Consider the following 14,010-nt stretch of genomic DNA (forward strand, 5'->3'; position numbering starts at 1 on the left):
TCCCACTAGGTCTAGCAAGGATAAACTGTGGCAGCTGAGTAGATGTAGCCCGGCCCGCCCTTTGAAGTTGACAAGTTCTTGGCATCTCAGAGCCTCAAGGCAAGAGCAAGGTTCTCTATGGTAGGCTGGGGCAGAACTAGCAGCAAGCAGAGCAAAGTTGTCCAAGAATAGCTTCCATTGGAATGCTAATGGCAATTGAAGAGGCAGGCCAGTGGCAAGCCACTAGCTTCTAGCAGTTTGAAAGTAGCAGACACAGTGCAGGTGTTGTGCGGCTTCCTTCTTGGCCTCCTAGAAGGTGCCGCGCTCTCCGTCTCTTGCTTGCCAATATGTTGCCGTGTTCCTCCTATTGTTTGGGTTGTTTTGATTTGTTTTTATGATGTTTTGGCGGGTTTTCGAAATATTTTGGTGGTGTTTTAGAATGTTTTGTTTTCTCTTGTGTTGTTTTTATTGTCTTGGCAGGTTGTGGAACGTTTGGATTCCTTTTGGCGGGTTTTAAAATATTTTGGCTCTTTGCGCAGAGATGACGGTGCCGGTTGCGGTGCGCTCCGGGGCGCTCCTTCTGCGGAAAGACGCCTGGCAGCGGCACTTGGGACAGCTCCGCGTCTCTGTATTCTGCGTTTCTTGCCTTCTGCATCTCAGCAAAATGCTTTCCCACTAGGTCTAGCAAGGAGAAACTGTGGCAGCTGAGTAGATGTAGCCCGGCCCGCCCTTTGAAGTTGACAAGTTCTTGGCATCTCAGAGCCTCAAGGCAAGAGCGAGGTTCTCTATGGTAGGCTGGGGCAGAACTAGCAGCAAGCAGAGCAAAGTTGTCCAAGAATAGCTTCCATTGGAATGCTAATGGCAATTGAAGAGGCAGGCAAGTGGTAAGCCTTGAAATTCTAGCAGTTAGAAAGATGCAGACAAGGTCCGGGTGTTGTGCGGCTTCACTCTTCGCATCGTAGAAGGTACCGCGCTCTCCGTCTCTCGGATGCGATCAAGCGGCTCTTCGCGCAGAGAGCACTGTGCCGGTCACTGTGCGCTGCGGAGCTCTCTTTCTGCCGAAAGACGCCTGGCAGCGGCACTTAACTTCGGAGAGCTCCGTATCTCCGTATTCTGCATTTCTTGTCTTCTGCGTCTCAGCAAAATGCTTTTCCACTGTGTCTAGCAAGGAGAAACTGTGCCAGCACAGTATACGCGCCCGGACTTGTGTTCTCAATTCCCGAGTTCTCGGCATCTCAAAATCTAAAGGGAAGAGCAAGGTTATCTATGGTAGGCTGGGGCAGAACTAGAAGCAAGCACAGCAAAGTTGTGCAAGAATACCTTCCTTTCGGATGCTAATGGCAATTGAAGAGGCAGGCAAGTGCTAAGCCTTGAAATTCTAGCAGTTAGAAAGCTGCGGACACAGTCCGGGTGTTGTGCGGCTTCACTCTTCGCATCGTGGAAGGTACCGCGCTCTCCGTCTCTCGGATGCGATCAAGCGGCTCTTCGCGCAGAGAGCACTGTGCCGGTCACTGTGCGCTGCGGAGCTCTCTTTCTGCCGAAAGACGCCTGGCAGCGGCACATAACTTCGGAGAGCTCCGTATCTCCGTATTCTGCATTTCTTGTCTTCTGCGTCTCAGCAAAATGCTTTTCCACTGTGTCTAGCAAGGAGAAACTGTGCCAGCACAGTATACGTGCCCGGACTTGTGTTCTCAATTCCCGAGTTCTCGGCATCTCAAAATCTAAAGGGAAGAGCAAGGTTATCTATGGTAGGCTGGGGCAGAACTAGAAGCAAGCAGAGCAAAGTTGTGCAAGAATACCTTCCTTTCGGATGCTAATGGCAATTGAAGAGGCAGGCAAGTGCTAAGCCTTGAACTTCTAGCAGTTAGAAAGCTGCGGAAACAGTGCAGGCGTTGTGCGGCTTCACTCTTCGCATCCTAGAACGTGGCGCGCTCTCCGTCTCTCGGATGCCATCTAGCGGGTGTTTGCGCAGAGAGCGCTGTGCTGATCGCGGTTCTAAATATTTTTCTGGGTTTTTGGGATGTTTTGGTTCGTTTTTGTGAAGTTTTGGAGAGTTTTGGAATATTTCGGTTCCTTTCGGCGGGTTTTGAAATATTTTGCCCGGATTTTTAAAATGTTTTTATTTGTTTTTATTATTTTTTGGTAAGTTTTTTTGTGTTTTGATAAGTCCTGGCTGGTTTTCTAGTATTTTGGCGTGTTTTCCGAATGTTTTGATCACTTTTGGCGGGTTCTAAAGTATTTCGTCTGGTGTTTGGATTGTTTTAATTTGTTTTGATTTGTTTTTCTTATGTTTTGGTGGGTTCTTGGAAAGGTTTGGTTCATTTTTGCGTATTTTAAAGTATTTTAGCGGGTTTTTGGAATGTTTTGATTTGCATTGATTTTCTTTCTAATGTTTTGACGGATTTTTTGTATGTTTTTTGCGTCTATTGGGAATGTTGTGATCAGTTTCGACGTGTGTATTAACATTTTGGCAGGTTTTTGGAATGTTTTAATTGTTTTTTTACAATATTTCAGCTGGTTTGGGAAATTTTAATTACTTTTGATGTGTTTTACAATATTTTGCCTGGTGTTTGGAATTTCTTGGTTTGTTTTGATTTGTTTTTATAAAGTTTTTGGAAAATTTTGATTCTTTTTGGTGAGTTTTAAAATAGTTTGGCGGGCTTAAAATAATTTGGTGAGTTTTTACAATGTTTTAGCTGGTATTGATTTGTTTTTATTATGTTTTGGCAAGCTTTTTGAAATATTTGGATCAGTTCTGGCTGGTTTTCTAGTATTTTGGCATGTCTTCAGAATGTTTTGATCCGTTTTGGCGGGTTTTAATATATTTTGGCAGGTTTTTAGAATATTTTGTTTGGTTTTCCTATGTCTTTATTATGTTTTGGAGGGCTTTTAGAATGTTTAGATTACTTTGGGCGGGTTTTTAGGATTTTTTTGGTTGGTTTTGATTAGTTTATGTTATGTTTAGTCAGTTTTTTGGTGTGTTTGGATTAGTTTTATTGGGCTTTATCATGTTTTGGCGGTTTTTTTGAATGTTTCATTGACTTCTGACAAATTATATAATATTTTGGCAGGTTTTCAGTATGTTTTGATCAGTTTTTGGGGAGTTCTAAAATATTTTGTCAAGTTTTTGGAATTTTTTGGTTGGTTTTGATTTGTTTTTATGATGTTTTGCCAAGTTTTTTGAATGTTTTGATCAGTTCTGGCTGGTTTTCTAATGTTTTGGCATCTTTTCAGAATGTTTTGATGAGTTTTGCGGGTCCAAATTATTTTGGCGGGTTTTCGGAATATTTTGGTTGGTTTTGATTTGTTTTTATGATGTTTTGGCGGGTTTTCGGAATGTCTTGGTTGGGTTTTAGAATGTTTTGTATTCTCTTGAGTTGTTTTTATTGTGTTGGCAGGTTTTGGAATGTTTGGATTCTTTTTGGCGGGTGTTCGGAATGTTTTGGCGGGTGTTCGGAATGTTTTGATTAGTTTTGACGGGTTTTGAAATATTTTGGCCGGTTTTTAGAAGGTTTCGATTTGTTTTGATTTGTTTTGATTCTGTTTAGCCCAGTTTTTGGTGTGTTTGGATTAGCTTTGGTGGGCTTTATCATGTTTTGTCCGGTTTTTTCAAATGTATTGATCACCTCTGTCTGGTTTTCTATTTTGGCGGGTTTGAAAATATTTTTGGATGAGTTTTGGCGGGTTTGAAAATATTTTGGCTTTTTGCGCAGAGATGACGGTGCCGGTTGCGGTGCGCTCCGGGGCGCTCCTTCTGCGGAAAGACGCCTGGCAGCGGCACTTGGGACAGCTCCGCGTCTCCGTATTCTGCGTTTCTTGCCTTCTGCATCTCAGCAAAATGCTTTCCCACTAGGTCTAGCAAGGAGAAACTGTGGCAGCTGAGTAGATGTAGCCCGGCCCGCCCTTTGAAGTTGACAAGTTCTTGGCATCTCAGAGCCTCAAGGCAAGAGCAAGGTTCTCTATGCTAGGCTGGGGCAGAACTAGCAGCAAGCAGAGCAAAGTTGTCCAAGAATAGCTTCCATTGGAATGCTAATGGCAATTGAAGAGGCAGGCCAGTGGCAAGCCACTAGCTTCTAGCAGTTTGAAAGTTGCAGACACAGTGCAGGTGTTGTGCGGCTTCCTTCTTGGCCTCCTAGAAGGTGCCGCGCTCTCCGTCTCTTGCTTGCCAATATGTTGCCGTGTTCCTCCTATTGTTTGGGTTGTTTTGATTTGTTTTTATGATGTTTTGGCGGGTTTTCGAAATATTTTGGTGGTGTTTTAGAATGTTTTGTTTTCTCTTGTGTTGTTTTTATTGTCTTGGCAGGTTGTGGAACGTTTGGATTCCTTTTGGCGGGTTTTAAAATATTTTGGCTCTTTGCGCAGAGATGACGGTGCCGGTTGCGGTGCGCTCCGGGGCGCTCCTTCTGTGGAAAGACGCCTGGCAGCGGCACTTGGGACAGCTCCGCGTCTCTGTATTCTGCGTTTCTTGCCTTCTGCATCTCAGCAAAATGCTTTCCCACTAGGTCTAGCAAGGAGAAACTGTGGCAGCTGAGTAGATGTAGCCCGGCCCGCCCTTTGAAGTTGACAAGTTCTTGGCATCTCAGAGCCTCAAGGCAAGAGCAAGGTTCTCTATGGTAGGCTGGGGCAGAACTAGCAGCAAGCAGAGCAAAGTTGTCCAAGAATAGCTTCCATTGAAATGCTAATGGCAATTGAAGAGGCAGGCAAGTGGTAAGCCTTGAAATTCTAGCAGTTAGAAAGATGCAGACAAGGTCCGGGTGTTGTGCGGCTTCACTCTTCGCATCGTAGAAGGTACCGCGCTCTCCGTCTCTCGGATGCGATCAAGCGGCTCTTCGCGCAGAGAGCACTGTGCCGGTCACTGTGCGCTGCGGAGCTCTCTTTCTGCCGAAAGACGCCTGGCAGCGGCACTTAACTTCGGAGAGCTCCGTATCTCCGTATTCTGCATTTCTTGTCTTCTGCGTCTCAGCAAAATGCTTTTCCACTGTGTCTAGCAAGGAGAAACTGTGCCAGCACAGTATACGTGCCCGGACTTGTGTTCTCAATTCCCGAGTTCTCGGCATCTCAAAATCTAAAGGGAAGAGCAAGGTTATCTATGGTAGGCTGGGGCAGAACTAGAAGCAAGCAGAGCAAAGTTGTGCAAGAATACCTTCCTTTCGGATGCTAATGGCAATTGAAGAGGCAGGCAAGTGCTAAGCCTTGAAATTCTAGCAGTTAGAAAGCTGCGGACAAGGTCCGGGTGTTGTGCGGCTTCACTCTTCGCATCGTGGAAGGTACCGCGCTCTCCGTCTCTCGGATGCGATCAAGCGGCTCTTCGCGCAGAGAGCACTGTGCCGGTCACTGTGCGCTGCGGAGCTCTCTTTCTGCCGAAAGACGCCTGGCAGCGGCACATAACTTCGGAGAGCTCCGTATCTCCGTATTCTGCATTTCTTGTCTTCTGCGTCTCAGCAAAATGCTTTTCCACTGTGTCTAGCAAGGAGAAACTGTGCCAGCACAGTATACGTGCCCGGACTTGTGTTCTCAATTCCCGAGTTCTCGGCATCTCAAAATCTAAAGGGAAGAGCAAGGTTATCTATGGTAGGCTGGGGCAGAACTAGAAGCAAGCAGAGCAAAGTTGTGCAAGAATACCTTCCTTTCGGATGCTAATGGCAATTGAAGAGGCAGGCAAGTGGTAAGCCTTGAACTTCTAGCAGTTAGAAAGCTGCGGAAACAGTGCAGGCGTTGTGCGGCTTCACTCTTCGCATCCTAGAACGTGGCGCGCTCTCCGTCTCTCGGATGCCATCTAGCGGGTGTTTGCGCAGAGAGCGCTGTGCTGATCGCGGTTCTAAATATTTTTCTGGGTTTTTGGGATGTTTTGGTTCGTTTTTGTGAAGTTTTGGAGAGTTTTGGAATATTTCGGTTCCTTTCGGCGGGTTTTGAAATATTTTGCCCGGATTTTTAAAATGTTTTTATTTGTTTTTATTATTTTTTGGTAAGTTTTTTTGTGTTTTGATAAGTCCTGGCTGGTTTTCTAGTATTTTGGCGTGTTTTCCGAATGTTTTGATCACTTTTGGCGGGTTCTAAAGTATTTCGTCTGGTGTTTGGATTGTTTTAATTTGTTTTGATTTGTTTTTCTTATGTTTTGGTGGGTTCTTGGAAAGGTTTGGTTCATTTTTGCGTATTTTAAAGTATTTTAGCGGGTTTTTGGAATGTTTTGATTTGCATTGATTTTCTTTCTAATGTTTTGACGGATTTTTTGTATGTTTTTTGCGTCTATTGGGAATGTTGTGATCAGTTTCGACGTGTGTATTAACATTTTGGCAGGTTTTTGGAATGTTTTAATTGTTTTTTTACAATATTTCAGCTGGTTTGGGAAATTTTAATTACTTTTGATGTGTTTTACAATATTTTGCCTGGTGTTTGGAATTTCTTGGTTTGTTTTGATTTGTTTTTATAAAGTTTTTGGAAAATTTTGATTCTTTTTGGTGAGTTTTAAAATAGTTTGGCGGGCTTAAAATAATTTGGTGAGTTTTTACAATGTTTTAGCTGGTATTGATTTGTTTTTATTATGTTTTGGCAAGCTTTTTGAAATATTTGGATCAGTTCTGGCTGGTTTTCTAGTATTTTGGCATGTCTTCAGAATGTTTTGATCCGTTTTGGCGGGTTTTAATATATTTTGGCAGGTTTTTAGAATATTTTGTTTGGTTTTCCTATGTCTTTATTATGTTTTGGAGGGCTTTTAGAATGTTTAGATTACTTTGGGCGGGTTTTTAGGATTTTTTTGGTTGGTTTTGATTAGTTTATGTTATGTTTAGTCAGTTTTTTGGTGTGTTTGGATTAGTTTTATTGGGCTTTATCATGTTTTGGCGGTTTTTTTGAATGTTTTATTGACTTCTGACAAATTATATAATATTTTGGCAGGTTTTCAGTATGTTTTGATCAGTTTTTGGGGAGTTCTAAAATATTTTGTCAAGTTTTTGGAATTTTTTGGTTGGTTTTGATTTGTTTTTATGATGTTTTGCCAAGTTTTTTGAATGTTTTGATCAGTTCTGGCTGGTTTTCTAATGTTTTGGCATCTTTTCAGAATGTTTTGATGAGTTTTGCGGGTCCAAATTATTTTGGCGGGTTTTCGGAATATTTTGGTTGGTTTTGATTTGTTTTTATGATGTTTAGGTGGGTTTTCGGAATGTCTTGGTTGGGTTTTAGAATGTTTTGTATTCTCTTGAGTTGTTTTTATTGTGTTGGCAGGTTTTGGAATGTTTGGATTCTTTTTGGCGGGTGTTCGGAATGTTTTGGCGGGTGTTCGGAATGTTTTGATTAGTTTTGACGGGTTTTGAAATATTTTGGCCGGTTTTTAGAAGGTTTGGATTTGTTTTGATTTGTTTTGATTCTGTTTAGCCCAGTTTTTGGTGTGTTTGGATTAGCTTTGGTGGGCTTGATCATGTTTTGTCCGGTTTTTTCAAATGTATTGATCACCTCTGTCTGGTTTTCTATTTTGGCGGGTTTGAAAATATTTTTGGATGAGTTTTGGCGGGTTTGAAAATATTTTGGCTCTTTGCGCAGAGATGACGGTGCCGGTTGCGGTGCGCTCCGGGGCGCTCCTTCTGCGGAAAGACGCCTGGCAGCGGCACTTGGGACAGCTCCGCGTCTCTGTATTCTGCGTTTCTTGCCTTCTGCATCTCAGCAAAATGCTTTCCCACTAGGTCTAGCAAGGAGAAACTGTGGCAGCTGAGTAGATGTAGCCCGGCCCGCCCTTTGAAGTTGACAAGTTCTTGGCATCTCAGAGCCTCAAGGCAAGAGCGAGGTTCTCTATGGTAGGCTGGGGCAGAACTAGCAGCAAGCAGAGCAAAGTTGTCCAAGAATAGCTTCCATTGAAATGCTAATGGCAATTGAAGAGGCAGGCAAGTGGTAAGCCTTGAAATTCTAGCAGTTAGAAAGATGCAGACAAGGTCCGGGTGTTGTGCGGCTTCACTCTTCGCATCGTAGAAGGTACCGCGCTCTCCGTCTCTCGGATGCGATCAAGCGGCTCTTCGCGCAGAGAGCACTGTGCCGGTCACTGTGCGCTGTGGAGCTCTCTTTCTGCCGAAAGACGCCTGGCAGCGGCACTTAACTTCGGAGAGCTCCGTATCTCCGTATTCTGCATTTCTTGTCTTCTGCGTCTCAGCAAAATGCTTTTCCACTGTGTCTAGCAAGGAGAAACTGTGCCAGCACAGTATACGTGCCCGGACTTGTGTTCTCAATTCCCGAGTTCTCGGCATCTCAAAATCTAAAGGGAAGAGCAAGGTTATCTATGGTAGGCTGGGGCAGAACTAGAAGCAAGCACAGCAAAGTTGTGCAAGAATACCTTCCTTTCGGATGCTAATGGCAATTGAAGAGGCAGGCAAGTGCTAAGCCTTGAAATTCTAGCAGTTAGAAAGCTGCGGACACAGTCCGGGTGTTGTGCGGCTTCACTCTTCGCATCGTGGAAGGTACCGCGCTCTCCGTCTCTCGGATGCGATCAAGCGGCTCTTCGCGCAGAGAGCACTGTGCCGGTCACTGTGCGCTGCGGAGCTCTCTTTCTGCCGAAAGACGCCTGGCAGCGGCACATAACTTCGGAGAGCTCCGTATCTCCGTATTCTGCATTTCTTGTCTTCTGCGTCTCAGCAAAATGCTTTTCCACTGTGTCTAGCAAGGAGAAACTGTGCCAGCACAGTATACGTGCCCGGACTTGTGTTCTCAATTCCCGAGTTCTCGGCATCTCAAAATCTAAAGGGAAGAGCAAGGTTATCTATGGTAGGCTGGGGCAGAACTAGAAGCAAGCAGAGCAAAGTTGTGCAAGAATACCTTCCTTTCGGATGCTAATGGCAATTGAAGAGGCAGGCAAGTGCTAAGCCTTGAACTTCTAGCAGTTAGAAAGCTGCGGAAACAGTGCAGGCGTTGTGCGGCTTCACTCTTCGCATCCTAGAACGTGGCGCGCTCTCCGTCTCTCGGATGCCATCTAGCGGGTGTTTGCGCAGAGAGCGCTGTGCTGATCGCGGTTCTAAATATTTTTCTGGGTTTTTGGGATGTTTTGGTTCGTTTTTGTGAAGTTTTGGAGAGTTTTGGAATATTTCGGTTCCTTTCGGCGGGTTTTGAAATATTTTGCCCGGATTTTTAAAATGTTTTTATTTGTTTTTATTATTTTTTGGTAAGTTTTTTTGTGTTTTGATAAGTCCTGGCTGGTTTTCTAGTATTTTGGCGTGTTTTCCGAATGTTTTGATCACTTTTGGCGGGTTCTAAAGTATTTCGTCTGGTGTTTGGATTGTTTTAATTTGTTTTGATTTGTTTTTCTTATGTTTTGGTGGGTTCTTGGAAAGGTTTGGTTCATTTTTGCGTATTTTAAAGTATTTTAGCGGGTTTTTGGAATGTTTTGATTTGCATTGATTTTCTTTCTAATGTTTTGACGGATTTTTTGTATGTTTTTTGCGTCTATTGGGAATGTTGTGATCAGTTTCGACGTGTGTATTAACATTTTGGCAGGTTTTTGGAATGTTTTAATTGTTTTTTTACAATATTTCAGCTGGTTTGGGAAATTTTAATTACTTTTGATGTGTTTTACAATATTTTGCCTGGTGTTTGGAATTTCTTGGTTTGTTTTGATTTGTTTTTATAAAGTTTTTGGAAAATTTTGATTCTTTTTGGTGAGTTTTAAAATAGTTTGGCGGGCTTAAAATAATTTGGTGAGTTTTTACAATGTTTTAGCTGGTATTGATTTGTTTTTATTATGTTTTGGCAAGCTTTTTGAAATATTTGGATCAGTTCTGGCTGGTTTTCTAGTATTTTGGCATGTCTTCAGAATGTTTTGATCCGTTTTGGCGGGTTTTAATATATTTTGGCAGGTTTTTAGAATATTTTGTTTGGTTTTCCTATGTCTTTATTATGTTTTGGAGGGCTTTTAGAATGTTTAGATTACTTTGGGCGGGTTTTTAGGATTTTTTTGGTTGGTTTTGATTAGTTTATGTTATGTTTAGTCAGTTTTTTGGTGTGTTTGGATTAGTTTTATTGGGCTTTATCATGTTTTGGCGGTTTTTTTGAATGTTTTATTGACTTCTGACAAATTATATAATATTTTGGCAGGTTTTCAGTATGTTTTGATCAGTTTTTGGGGAGTTCTAAAATATTTTGTCAAGTTTTTGGAATTTTTTGGTTGGTTTTGATTTGTTTTTATGATGTTTTGCCAAGTTTTTTGAATGTTTTGATCAGTTCAGGCTGGTTTTCTAATGTTTTGGCATCTTTTCAGAATGTTTTGATGAGTTTTGCGGGTCCAAATTATTTTGGCGGGTTTTCGGAATATTTTGGTTGGTTTTGATTTGTTTTTATGATGTTTTGGCGGGTTTTCGGAATGTCTTGGTTGGGTTTTAGAATGTTTTGTATTCTCTTGAGTTGTTTTTATTGTGTTGGCAGGTTTTGGAATGTTTGGATTCTTTTTGGCGGGTGTTCGGAATGTTTTGGCGGGTGTTCGGAATGTTTTGATTAGTTTTGACGGGTTTTGAAATATTTTGGCCGGTTTTTAGAAGGTTTCGATTTGTTTTGATTTGTTTTGATTCTGTTTAGCCCAGTTTTTGGTGTGTTTGGATTAGCTTTGGTGGGCTTGATCATGTTTTGTCCGGTTTTTTCAAATGTATTGATCACCTCTGTCTGGTTTTCTATTTTGGCGGGTTTGAAAATATTTTTGGATGAGTTTTGGCAGGTTTGAAAATATTTTGGCTCTTTGCGCAGAGATGACGGTGCCGGTTGCGGTGCGCTCCGGGGCGCTCCTTCTGCGGAAAGACGCCTGGCAGCGGCACTTGGGACAGCTCCGCGTCTCCGTATTCTGCGTTTCTTGCCTTCTGCATCTCAGCAAAATGCTTTCCCACTAGGTCTAGCAAGGAGAAACTGTGGCAGCTGAGTAGATGTAGCCCGGCCCGCCCTTTGAAGTTGACAAGTTCTTGGCATCTCAGAGCCTCAAGGCAAGAGCAAGGTTCTCTATGGTAGGCTGGGGCAGAACTAGCAGCAAGCAGAGCAAAGTTGTCCAAGAATAGCTTCCATTGGAATGCTAATGGCAATTGAAGAGGCAGGCCAGTGGCAAGCCACTAGCTTCTAGCAGTTTGAAAGTTGCAGACACAGTGCAGGTGTTGTGCGGCTTCCTTCTTGGCCTCCTAGAAGGTGCCGCGCTCTCCGTCTCTTGCTTGCCAATATGTTGCCGTGTTCCTCCTATTGTTTGGGTTGTTTTGATTTGTTTTTATGATGTTTTGGCGGGTTTTCGAAATATTTTGGTGGTGTTTTAGAATGTTTTGTTTTCTCTTGTGTTGTTTTTATTGTCTTGGCAGGTTGTGGAACGTTTGGATTCCTTTTGGCGGGTTTGAAAATATTTTGGCTCTTTGCGCAGAGATGACGGTGCCGGTTGCGGTGCGCTCCGGGGCGCTCCTTCTGCGGGAAGACGCCTGGCAGCGGCACTTGGGACAGCTCCGCGTCTCCGTATTCTGCGTTTCTTGCCTTCTGCATCTCAGCAAAATGCTTTCCCACTAGGTCTAGCAAGGAGAAACTGTGGCAGCTGAGTAGATGTAGCCCGGCCCGCCCTTTGAAGTTGACAAGTTCTTGGCATCTCAGAGCCTCAAGGCAAGAGCGAGGTTCTCTATGGTAGGCTGGGGCAGAACTAGCAGCAAGCAGAGCAAAGTTGTCCAAGAATAGCTTCCATTGAAATGCTAATGGCAATTGAAGAGGCAGGCAAGTGGTAAGCCTTGAAATTCTAGCAGTTAGAAAGATGCAGACAAGGTCCGGGTGTTGTGCGGCTTCACTCTTCGCATCGTAGAAGGTACCGCGCTCTCCGTCTCTCGGATGCGATCAAGCGGCTCTTCGCGCAGAGAGCACTGTGCCGGTCACTGTGCGCTGCGGAGCTCTCTTTCTGCCGAAAGACGCCTGGCAGCGGCACATAACTTCGGAGAGCTCCGTATCTCCGTATTCTGCATTTCTTGTCTTCTGCGTCTCAGCAAAATGCTTTTCCACTGTGTCTAGCAAGGAGAAACTGTGCCAGCACAGTATACGCGCCCGGACTTGTGTTCTCAATTCCCGAGTTCTCGGCATCTCAAAATCTAAAGGGAAGAGCAAGGTTATCTATGGTAGGCTGGGGCAGAACTAGAAGCAAGCACAGCAAAGTTGTGCAAGAATACCTTCCTTTCGGATGCTAATGGCAATTGAAGAGGCAGGCAAGTGCTAAGCCTTGAAATTCTAGCAGTTAGAAAGCTGCGGAAACAGTCCGGGTGTTGTGCGGCTTCACTCTTCGCATCGTGGAAGGTACCGCGCTCTCCGTCTCTCGGATGCGATCAAGCGGCTCTTCGCGCAGAGAGCACTGTGCCGGTCACTGTGCGCTGCGGAGCTCTCTTTCTGCCGAAAGACGCCTGGCAGCGGCACATAACTTCGGAGAGCTCCGTATCTCCGTATTCTGCATTTCTTGTCTTCTGCGTCTCAGCAAAATGCTTTTCCACTGTGTCTAGCAAGGAGAAACTGTGCCAGCACAGTATACGTGCCCGGACTTGTGTTCTCAATTCCCGAGTTCTCGGCATCTCAAAATCTAAAGGGAAGAGCAAGGTTATCTATGGTAGGCTGGGGCAGAACTAGAAGCAAGCAGAGCAAAGTTGTGCAAGAATACCTTCCTTTCGGATGCTAATGGCAATTGAAGAGGCAGGCAAGTGGTAAGCCTTGAACTTCTAGCAGTTAGAAAGCTGCGGAAACAGTGCAGGCGTTGTGCGGCTTCACTCTTCGCATCCTAGAACGTGGCGCGCTCTCCGTCTCTCGGATGCCATCTAGCGGGTGTTTGCGCAGAGAGCGCTGTGCTGATCGCGGTTCTAAATATTTTTCTGGGTTTTTGGGATGTTTTGGTTCGTTTTTGTGAAGTTTTGGAGAGTTTTGGAATATTTCGGTTCCTTTCGGCGGGTTTTGAAATATTTTGCCCGGATTTTTAAAATGTTTTTATTTGTTTTTATTATTTTTTGGTAAGTTTTTTTGTGTTTTGATAAGTCCTGGCTGGTTTTCTAGTATTTTGGCGTGTTTTCCGAATGTTTTGATCACTTTTGGCGGGTTCTAAAGTATTTCGTCTGGTGTTTGGATTGTTTTAATTTGTTTTGATTTGTTTTTCTTATGTTTTGGTGGGTTCTTGGAAAGGTTTGGTTCATTTTTGCGTATTTTAAAGTATTTTAGCGGGTTTTTGGAATGTTTTGATTTGCATTGATTTTCTTTCTAATGTTTTGACGGATTTTTTGTATGTTTTTTGCGTCTATTGGGAATGTTGTGATCAGTTTCGACGTGTGTATTAACATTTTGGCAGGTTTTTGGAATGTTTTAATTGTTTTTTTACAATATTTCAGCTGGTTTGGGAAATTTTAATTACTTTTGATGTGTTTTACAATATTTTGCCTGGTGTTTGGAATTTCTTGGTTTGTTTTGATTTGTTTTTATAAAGTTTTTGGAAAATTTTGATTCTTTTTGGTGAGTTTTAAAATAGTTTGGCGGGCTTAAAATAATTTGGTGAGTTTTTACAATGTTTTAGCTGGTATTGATTTGTTTTTATTATGTTTTGGCAAGCTTTTTGAAATATTTGGATCAGTTCTGGCTGGTTTTCTAGTATTTTGGCATGTCTTCAGAATGTTTTGATCCGTTTTGGCGGGTTTTAATATATTTTGGCAGGTTTTTAGAATATTTTGTTTGGTTTTCCTATGTCTTTATTATGTTTTGGAGGGCTTTTAGAATGTTTAGATTACTTTGGGCGGGTTTTTAGGATTTTTTTGGTTGGTTTTGATTAGTTTATGTTATGTTTAGTCAGTTTTTTGGTGTGTTTGGATTAGTTTTATTGGGCTTTATCATGTTTTGGCGGTTTTTTTGAATGTTTTATTGACTTCTGACAAATTATATAATATTTTGGCAGGTTTTCAGTATGTTTTGATCAGTTTTTGGGGAGTTCTAAAATATTTTGTCAAGTTTTTGGAATTTTTTGGTTGGTTTTGATTTGTTTTTATGATGTTTTGCCAAGTTTTTTGAATGTTTTGATCAGTTCTGGCTGGTTTT

This window comes from Passer domesticus, chromosome 2, assembly GCF_036417665.1.
Source record: "Passer domesticus isolate bPasDom1 chromosome 2, bPasDom1.hap1, whole genome shotgun sequence".
NCBI lineage: Eukaryota > Metazoa > Chordata > Aves > Passeriformes > Passeridae > Passer > Passer domesticus.